Source organism: Leucopleurus acutus (assembly GCF_964270905.1).
Source record: "Leucopleurus acutus genome assembly, chromosome: 17".
Lineage (NCBI taxonomy): Eukaryota > Metazoa > Chordata > Mammalia > Artiodactyla > Delphinidae > Leucopleurus > Leucopleurus acutus.
Genome location: NC_139159.1, coordinates 54,675,989 through 54,687,665, shown reverse-complemented (window position 1 = coordinate 54,687,665; position 11,677 = coordinate 54,675,989).

Here is an 11,677-nt window from a genome sequence, read left to right as displayed (position 1 = left end):
TCCTCTGATAGAAGACTTATAAGAGATATTTGAATTTTAGATTTTTCTCCTATATTCAAAAGTTAGCTCTTTGGGCTTCCCTGGTGGTGCAGTGGTTGAGAGTCCACCTGCCAATGCAGGGGACACGGGTTCGTGCCCCAGTCCAGGAAGATCCCACATGCCGCGGAGTGGCTGGACCCGTGAGCCATGGCCGCTGAGCCTGTGTGTCCGGAGCCTGTGCTCTGCAACCGGGGCCATAACAGTGAGAGGCCTGCGTACAGCAAAAAAAAAAAAAAAAAGTTAGCTCTTTGAGGGATCAAGTAGACCTTTTCAGTTAACTGCCCACCTCATAGAAAATTCCCTTTTCAAATAAGTGCCCCCTTCCCCATATGAGGGTGAATCCTCCACAGCTGTGCATCTGCCACATTAGTCGGTTTCTCAGAACATGGGTGAGTAGATTAGGGAGGAGACCTAACCATGCTGGGCCAGCTAGATTCTCCTCTCAGAGACTATGCACTTGTAACAAAAAAACCTCTTAGCCTGGATCTGTCTCCTAAATGGAGGAGCTGGGAACTAGAGTATTGTGAAGCATTACCGGTGTACTCGTAAGGCTGTGTCCCTCCATGGGGACCATTTTGTTCCCATAAGAAAAGGGCAGCCCTCTAGGTAGATGCAGCTTCAGATGCAGGGCACAAATATATGTAGTGACCTTGGGCAGCCATAGCATTTTTCTTCATAGCTGGGGAGGCAGAAAAATTTGGGTTTCAGAAAGAGCAAAATGAACCAAAAACGAAAGAGAGAAAGAAAGAGAGAGAGAGAAAGACAAAGCCACTGCCTGGTTCCTGTCAGCTTTCCAGAAACTGGGTATAGTCCCTATAGAGATACCATTGCATATGCCTGAGAAAATCCAGTATTCTTCCCCAAAACTCCTTTTTCACTCAAGGCAAAATGAGTTGTGCTTTAGTCATGTAATCCCACAAGGCTGAGAGTAGTTTTTCAGAGTAACTTGCAATGTCAGGAACCTGCTATATATATTTTGAATGTGGGTTGGACTCCTTGTCCTTAATGTTGGCTGTACATCAGAAACACCCAAGATGCTTTTAAACCTACCAATGCACGCATCCCACTGCAGACCAGTTAAATTCAAACTGGCTTGGATGGGAGGGCTCATGCATTTGACATTCTTTTAAAGCTTCTCTGATGATTCTAAAATGTAGTCAGGAATTATAACTGGGTTAGATGTTATGAAAATACAAACACTGAGGAAGAACTGCTAGAACATTAAGCCATTTTTATTTGTTAACTCATCTATGTTGAATCATTTAATAGATTATACAGTTTGGGGAAAGTTTTCAACAGTATGGTAGGGTCAGGGTAGCATCAGAAGCAGTAAAGAAAAATGTATAAAAAGACAGAGAGGATTCACAGAAAGATAGACAAGATGAAAAGGCAGAGGGCTGTGCACCAGATGAAGGAACAAGATAAACACCCAGAAAAACAACTAAATGAACTGGAGATAGGCAACCTTTCAGAAAAAGAATCCAAAATAATGATAGTGAAGATGATCCAGGACCTCAGAAAAAGAATGGAGGCAAAAATCGAGAAGATGCAAAAAATGTTTAACAAAGACCTAGAAGAATTAAAGAACAAACAAACAGAGATGAACTATACAATAACTGAAATGAAAACTACACTAGAAGGAACCAATAGCAGAATAACTGAGGCAGGAGAATGGATAAGTGACCTGGAAGACAGAATGGTGGAATTCACTGCTGCAGAACAGAATAAAGAAAAAAGAATGAAAAGAAATGAAGACAGCCAATGAGACCTCTGGGACAACATTGAACACAACAACATTTGCATTATAGGGGTCCCAGAAGGAGAAGAGACAGAGAAAGGATCCAAAAAATATTTGAAATGATTATAGTCGAAAACTTCCCTAACATGGGAAAGGAAATAGCCACCCAAGTTCAGGAAGCACAGAGAGTCCCATACAGGATAAACACAAGTAGAAATAGGCCGAGACACATAGTAATCAAATTGACAAAAATTAAAAACAAAGAAAAATTATTGAAAGCAGCAAGGGAAAACGACAAATAACATATAAGGGAATTCCCATAAGGTTAACAGCTGATTTCTCAGAGGAAACTCTACAAGCCAGAAGGAAGTGGCATGACATACTTAAAGTGATGAAAAGGAAGAACCTACAACCAAGATTACTCTAACTGGCAAGGATCTCATTCAGATTCAATGGAGAAATCAAAAGCTTTACAGACAATCAAAAGTTAAGAGAATTCAGCACCACCAAACCAGCTCTACAACAAATGCTAAAGGAATTTCTCTAAAGGGGGAAACACAAGAGAAGAAAAGGACCTACAAAAGCAAACCCAAAACAATTAAGAAAATGGTCATAGGAACATACGTATCAATAATTACCTTAAACGTGAATGGAGTAAATGCTCCAACCAAAAGACACAAGCTCTCTGAATGGATACAAAAAAAGACCCAGGGATTCCTTGGTGGCGCAGTGGTTAAGAATCTGCCTGCCAATGCAAGGGACACGGGTTCGAGCCCTAGCCCGGAAAGATCACACATGCCGCGGAGGAACTAAGCCCATGTGCCGCAACTACTGAGCCTGTGCTCAAGAGCCCACAAGCCACAACTACTGAGCCCACGTGCCACAACTACTGAAGCCTGCGTGCCTAGAGCCCGTGCTCCGCAACAAGAGAAGCCACCACAATGAGAAGCCCGCAAGCCACAACGAAGAGTAGCCCCCTCTTGCCACAACTAGAGAAAGCCTGTGCACAGCAATGAAGACCCAACATGACCAAAAATAAAAACAAACAAATAAATAAAAACAAAACCCATATATATATTGTCTACAAGAGACCCACTTCAGACCTAGGGACACATACAGACTGAAAGTGAGGGGATGGAAAAAGATATTCCATGAAAATGGAAAGCAAAAGAAAGTTGGAGTAGCAATACTCATATAAGATAAAATAGGCTTTAAAATAAAGAATGTTACAAGAGAAAAGGAAGGAAACTACATAATGATCAAGAGAGAGAAAAGGAAGGAAACTACATAATGATCAAGGGTTCAACCCAGAAGAAGATATAACAATTATAAATATATATGCACCCAATATAGGAGCACCTCAATACATAAGGCAACTGCTGACAGATATAAAAGAGGAAATTGACCATTAACACAATAATAGTGGGGGACTTTAACACCTCACTTACACCAATGGACAGATCATCCAAACAGAATATTAGTAAGGGAACACAAGCTTTAAATGACACAATAGACCAGATAGATTTAATTGATATTTATAAGACATGCCCTCAAACAACAGCAGATTAGACTTTCTTCTCAAGTGCACATGGAACATTCTTCAGGATAGATCATATCTTGGGTCACAAATCAAGCCTCAGTAAATTTAAGAAAATTGAAATCATATCAAGCATCTTTTCTGACCACAACACTATGAGATTAGAAATCAATTACAGGGAAAAAAACATAAAAACACAAACACATGGAGGCTAAACAATACGTTACTAAATAGTCAAGAGATCACTGAAGAAATCAAAGAGGAAAACAAAAAATACCTAGAGACAAATGACAATGAAAACATGATGATCCAAAACTTCTGGGATGCAGCAAAAGAAATTCTAAGAGAGAAGTTTATAGCAATACAATCCTACCTCAAGAAACAACAAACATCTCAAATAAACAACCTAACATAACACATAAAGGAACTAGAGAAAGAAGAACAAACAAAACCCAAAGTTAGCAGAAGGAAAGAAATCATAAAGATCAGAGCAGAAATAAATGAAATAGAAACAAAGAAGACAATAGCAAAAATCAATAAAACTAAAAGCTGGTTCTTTGAGAAGATAAACAAAATTGATAAACTGTTAACCAGACTTATCAAGAAAAAGAGGGAGAGGACTCAAATCAATAAAATTAGAAATGAAAAAGAAGTTACAACAGACACCACAGAAATACAAAGCATCCTAAGAGACTACTGCAAGCAACTGTATGCCAATAGAATGGACAACGTGGAAGAAATGGATAAATTCTTAGAAAGGTATAACCTTCCAAGACTGAACCAGGAAGAAATAGAAAATATGAACAGACCAATCACAAGTAATGAAATTGAAACTGTGATTAAAAATCTTCCAACAAACAAAAGTCCAGGACCAGATGGCTTCACAGGTGAATTCTATCAAACATTTAGAGAAGAGCTAACACCCACCCTTCTCAAACTCTTCCAAAAAATTGCAGAGGAAGGAACACGCCCAAACTCATTCTATGAGGCCACCATCACCCTGATACCAAAACCAGACAAGGATACTTCAAACAAAGAATATTACAGAGCAATATGACTGATGAATATAGATGCAAAAATCCTCAACAAAATAGTAGCAAACAGAATCCAACAACACATTAAAAGGGTCATACACCAGGATCAAGTGGGATTTATCCCAGGGATGCAAGGATTCTTCAATATATGCAAATCAATCAATGTGATACACCATATTAACAAACTGAAGAATAAAAACCATATGATTATCTCAATAGATGCAGAAAAAGCTTTTGACAAAATTCAACACCCATGTATGGTAAAAACTCTCCAGAAAGTGGGCATAGACGGAAACTACCTCAACATAATAAAGGCCATATATGACAGACCCACAGCAAACATCATTCCCAATGGTGAAAAACTGAAAGCATTTCCTCTAAGATCTGTAACAAGACAAGGATGTCCACTTTCACCACTATTATTCAACATAGTTTCGGAAGTCCTAGACATGGCAGTCAGAGAAGAGAAAGAAATAAAAGGAATACAAATTAGAAACGAAGAAGTAAAACTGTCACTGCAGATGACATGATACTATACATAGAGAATCCTAAAGATGCCACCAGAAAACTACTAGAGCTAATCAATGATTTTGGTAAGTTGCTGGATACAAAATGCACAGAAATCTCTTGCATTCCTATACACTAATGATGAAAAATCTGACAGAGAAATTAAGGAAACACTCCTATTTACCATTGCAACAAAAAGAATAAAATACCTAGGAATAGGGGCTTCCCTGGTGGCGCAGTGGTTGAGAGTCCGCCTGCCGATGCAGGGGATACGGGTTTGTGCCCCAGTCCGGGAAGATCCCACATGCCGTGGAGCGGCTAGCCCCATGAGCCATAGCCACTGAGCCTGTGCATCCAGAGCCTGTGCTCTGCAACGGGAAAGGCAACAACAGTGAGAGGCCCGCATACCGCCAAAAAAAAAAAAAACCAAAACCTAGGAATAAACCTACCTAGGGAGACAAAAGAACTGTATTCAGAAAACTATAAGACACTGATGAAAGAAATTAAAGATGATACCAACAGATGGAGAGATATACCATGTTCTTGGATTGGAAGAATCAATATTGTGAAAATGACTATACTATCCAAAGCAATCTACAGGTTCAATGCAATCCCTATCAAATTGCCAGTGGCATTTTTTTATAGAACTAGAACAAAAAATCTTAAAATTTGTATGGATCCACAAAAGACCCCGAACAGCCAAAGCAGTCATGAGGGAAAAAAACAGAGATGGAGGAATCAGACACCCTGACTTCAGACTATACTACAAAGCTACAGTAATCAAGACAATATGGTACGGGCACAAAAAGAGAAATATAGATCAATGGAACAAGGTAGAAAGCCCAGAGATAAACCCACGCACCTATGGTCAACTAATCTATGACAAAGGAGGCAAGGATATACAATGGAGAAAAGGCAGTCTCTTCAATAAGCTAGTAAGAACCTGCTGATTTAAAAGATAAATTAAATTAAATTTTTTAAAAATGGAGCTTAAATTCTTTTGTGGGCAGAGGGAGGGGAAATATCTAATTTTAAAAAAAATAGAGGACAGGCATTGAGTTTAGTTCATATTTTTTCAAACAGCAAATTATTAGGGCACTAGGAGTGGTTGCATAAACCAGTACCTGATCAAACAGAAGGAAATGGGTTATGATAGTCATTTTCATTCCAAAAATATGGAATTCTTTTGAAAGGATATCTTAGAAAACAATATTTTGCTAAAATTTTAGCTAATATTTTAGGAGGCAGCATAAACTTCCAAGAATACTTGGAAGTTTTTTATTTTATCCCTCCCCTCCTTTCCCCACTGCTAACCATAAGATTGTTTTCCACATCTGTCACTCTATTTCTGTTTTGTAAATAAAACAGAATTTGTACCATTTTTTAGATTCCACATATTAAAATATGTATTTTTAAAGCTCTATTCCTGATTTCCCCACACTGTTCCCTGAACTCAAGTATGACTTCATTCTGCTTAAGAAATTGTTGGTACTGTACTTCTTCTTAATGCATTCTATCTGGTACTGCGGCTATTTCAGCGCTTGTCTTTGCCTTCTACTTAATTAGAAGTGCCTTGAGAGAAGCTTCTCACAGAACCTTCTTCAATTAGAGCATGTTAGTTTTATTTGTTGGGTTAGGCTGTATCATTTAGAAATAAATTCTACTGAAAATAAGGTAAACCATACCACAATGGCTTAAACCATGGGTTTATTTTTCTCCTGTAGCAAGAAATCCAGACCCACGCCCCTATGGTCAACTAATCTATGACAAAGGAGGCAAAGATATACAATGGAGGAAAGACAATCTCTTCAATAAGCGGTGCTGGGAAAACTGGACAGCTACATGTAAAAGAATAAAATTAGAACACTCCCTAACACCATACACAAAAATAAACTCAAAATGGATTAGAGACCTAAATGTAAGACCGGACACTATAAAACTCTTAGAGGAAAACATAGGAAGAACACTCTTTGACATAAATCACGGCAAGATCTCTTTTGATCCACCTCCTAGAGTAATGGAAATAAAAACAAAAATAAACAAATGGGACCTAATGAAACTTAAAAACTTTTGCAAAGCAAAGGAAACTACAAACAACAAAAAGACAACCCTCAGAATGGTAGAAAATATTTGTAAACGAATCAACCAACAAAGGATTAATCTCCAAAATATATAAACAGCTCATGCAGCTTAATATTAAAAAAACAAACAACCCAATCCAAAAGTGGTCAGAAGACCTAAATAAACATTTCTCCAAAGAAGACATACAGATGGCCAAGAAGCACATGAAAACCTGCTCAACATCACTAATTATTAGAGAAATGCAAATCAAACCTACAATGAGGTATCACCTCACACCCATTAGAATGGGCATCATCAGAAAATCTAGAAACAATAAATGCTGGAGAGGGTGTGGAGAAAAGGGAACTCTCTTGCACTGTTGGTGGGAATGTAAATTGATACAACCACTATGGAGAACAGTATGGAGGTTCCTTAAAAAACTGAAACTAGAATTACCATATTACCCAGCAATCCCACGACTGGGCATATACCCAGAGAAAACCATAATTCAAAAAGATGCATGCACCCCAATGTTCATTGCAGCACTATTTACAATAGTCAAGTCATGGAAGCAACCTAAATGCCCATCAACAGAAGAATGGATAAAGAAGATGTGGTACATATGTACAATGGAATATTATTCAACCATAAAAAGGAACGGGGCTTCCCTGGTGGCGCAGCGGTTGAGAGTCCGCCTGCCGATGCAGTGGACACGGGTTCATGCCCCGATCCGGGAAGATCCCACATGCCGCAGAGCAGATAGGCCCGTGAGCCATGGCCGCTGCGCCTGCGCGTCTGGAGCCTGTGCTCCGCAACGGGAGAGGCAACAACAGTTAGAGGCCCGTGTAACGCAAAAAAAAAAAAAAAAAGGAACGAAATTGGGTCATTTGTAGAGACGTGGATGGATCTAGATGCTGTCATACATAATGAAGTAAGTCAGAAAGAGAAAAACAAATATCATATATTAACGCACATATGTGGAACCTAGAAAAATGGTACAGATGAAACAGTTTGCAGGGCAGAAATAAAGACACAGATGTAGAGAACAAACTTATGGACACCAAGGAAGGAAAGTGGCGGGGGTAGTGCTGGTGGTGAGATGAATTGGGAGATTGGGATTGACATATATACACTAATATGTATAAAATGGATAACTAATTAGACCCTGCTGTACAAAAAAATAAAATTAAATTAAAAAAAAAAAAGAAATCCAGATACAGGCAGACCAAGGTTGGCACAGTTTCTCAAGGAAGCAATACATTCTTTCCATCTCTCTGATTCTGTTGTCGTTACTATTTAGCATGTCACCTCATGGTCATAAGATGGCTGGTATACCTCTAGGCATTGCATTTTTTTGCAGGCAAGAAGGGGACATGTTCAAAATGTCCAAAGGAACATTCCAACCCAATCATTCCTTTTGAAAATCTTTCCTGGAATCTTAGCCAACAACTGCTTATTGGTTAGAATTGGACACATGGTTACCCCGGGACCAATACTGAAAGATGATTAGGGAAAAAAGAATTATGCTTAGGGGTTGAGCCAGCCAGAAACATTGTACCATAAGGTTTTATTCTAATTAGACTTGAAATGAGTATTACAGATTATTTGGCACCCCCTACCGAGATCTGACAGCCAAGATAACCTTGGGCCAGAAATGTCTGAGATCCATGGCCAGGTAATGGCAGAACAGAGACTAGATTAAGATCCAGCTATTACCATTCCTAAGCCATCAAGTGTTACATACATCTGCACGTGGACATTTAGAAGGTCCTACTTTAGAAGCTATGCATCATTTCCAAAGACAGAATTTAGAATGTTGGAACTTTGCTTTAGCCATCTCCCAAAGAACCTTCCTCTTCCTATAAATCATCAGAGCAACAAATAGGAAAATAGAACTTTCAGTCCCACTTTGATTTAAAAGATGGCAAAATTAACTGTTCAAAATTTCCGTGGGATATGTCCTCCATAAGTTGTCCTCTTGCTTTGGGTAACTGGGAAAGTTGTTTTTAAAAATCTCTAATGCAGAACTAATTCATTATACAGTGAAAATACAAAAGCGTTTACATGCAATTCCAATCTTTGTTACTTTCCCTTAGTATACACTACCATTGATTATTTTTGCTAGGAAACTTTTTTATAAATTATTGTTGCTATCAAATGACTTTGACCCTTGACTCCCCAAAATAAGGTTTTGCTAAATGTATACCACCTAAATAATTATCATTCCATAATTTTTGTTTCCCCAAATGACTAATTTTAGCTCCCTAGGTATGATATTCACACTTCAGGAAAAAAACAGTATACCTCCATTTCAACCAACTAATGCTCTGCAAGAGTGTTGATTATTACTTCTCCACATCTATGATTTTTATCATTTTGAATAAATGCTAAGTGGTAGTTATTATTAAGTTCCGGTTGCTATAAGTTCAACAAGACAGTGGATACACATCATTGAATGTTAAAATAGAAATCAGTTGTATTCTTATGTTCAAACACGTTTGGGCCTGAATTTTTAGGACTTGTTTTTTCATAACTATATTATTACCCTTATACATATATGCATAGCACATACATAATTTAACCATTCAGCCATCTGCTGTCATGTTTCCTTTTTTCTTAACCACTTTAAGGATTATTCAGCAATAATCTTGCTACCACCACAAACTGTGTTAGGGAGAATAATTCTATGAAAATTCAACCTCATAAGCTAGCATTTTAAATAGGGAAGTACAGTAAAGAAATGTATACAAAATGTTTTACATACATTTTGTAATAGCCCTCCGTAGTTTTTCTAAATCAATTTTAATCTGTTTGCGATGTGTAGTTTATCGGTTATATTTCAATTTCTATGGCAACAGATGCAGTCATTGCATACACATTCTGCAGCTGGGTAGACAGACAGTCTCCTCTGAGACTTTAACTTGCAAATAAAGCAGTGTGTGAGTAAGAGGCAAGCGTTCCTCTCCTCCAGGAGACTGAGTACATTATACTTGCAGGATACCAGGCTGAGGCCATAGCCAAAGAAAGTCTTCCAAATGCAACCCTTTCTCCAGGTTTTCATGGAACGATTGAGACATCTTTGCACAAGGCATAAAGATACTTCCACTGCTGCTTTTCGAATTTGGGACTTAGGCTAAATAAAACACAATGGAAAAATGTTCACTAAGTACCTGGTTCTCATCCATTTCTTAAGACTTCCTGTGTTTCTGAAGTGGAAATTTATAAAAACACAGTTCAGATGTTCTGAAAATAAAACTTAGATGATGATGAAAATAAAGTAATAGAAGTCACTGCACACACACAAAAAAAAGTAGGAACCAAAGAAATCTCTGTAACAAAAATTCCTTAAAAGTCTTTCATGATGCCCTGAAACTGAGATTGTGCATTCATTTGAGCTACTTCTTCTGAGCAAGTGAATGTTTTATACATAGTTGACTCAATTAAAGGAAAGATGCTTTCATTTTTTTTGTTACAGAAAATTTCAAATATAAACAAAACTGGAAAATACTGTACAATGAACTTTTATGTACTCACCTCCCAGATTCAGTTATTATCAATACTTTTACATGTGTTTTATCTATAAACCCACAGAAACTTCTTTTGACAAATTATATTAAAGTAAATCATGTCCTTTCAGTCATATATCTACTACATCTCTAATTGGTAAGGATTCTCTAAATGTAACAATTGTGCTGTTATCTATGACACTTAAAATGAGCAATTATTTAATATCAGAAATATTCTATTTTAAATTAATAATGTGAAAAGAGATTGATGTTAACAAATGAATCACTTTCATAAAAAAATGTAAATTATTTATTTTTCCCATGGAGAACAAAATACGTTTTAAAAATCACTTTTTATTTTGTCCCTAAATTTTGTTTTTCTTTTCTAGAGGAGGTATGATCATGAAGTTATTTCCTATCCTACAATAGTGTAGGGACTACCCATTGAAGAATTTAATTTTAATTAACTGAAATAATGTTTAGGTATCTCTGTCTTCAATTTCCCTTCAGTTGGCCCAGAGGTAAATACCAAGAGGTTATCATCCGCCATATACCCATCATTGCTTAACACTAATGTTTATTAAATGTTTCAGTAAATGCTATTGATTAAGCTATTTCTCCATGAAAACCTTTCTCTTAGAATGACCCATGTTCCATTTGTTGAGTGTCTGTCTCTTTGCCTTTCCACTTAACTCCTATGAGAGTCTTTCTGATACATTTCCTTGTCTCTTTATTCTTGATTTGTCCACCTATTTATGTCTGTGAGTATCTTTATCTTTTTTTTTCTTTTTCTCATTTTTTTTTCTCCATTTCCACCTTCTGTTGCCTCTAATCTCTGCCTCTCCTTCATGGATGTGATATTTATTGAGTATATGGCAATATTCCGTGTTCATAATTTTAAAAATAGATAAAAGAAACATTTGGGGCTTCTCTAAAGGAAAATAAAATGGCTTTTCACTTGATTTGTTTTCTTCCTTCAAAGTAGTAACTATCTTAGCCTCTTTGTTTAGAATACATATTTAGGCATTCTAAGAGGTATTGGATGTTTACTGAAGATGATTTCCAAAGAATTTTTTTTCAAAGAATAATTCAGTTTATTTAAACAAAAACAGTTCACCCATTACTCCCACTTCCCCACTGCTCCCATCCCGCCCCTACCGCCCCCCAGCCTCTGGCAACCACCAGTCCATTCTCTCTATGAGCTTGGATTCATTGATTGCTATACCTTTCTTTCTTTCTTTCTTCCTTCCTTTCT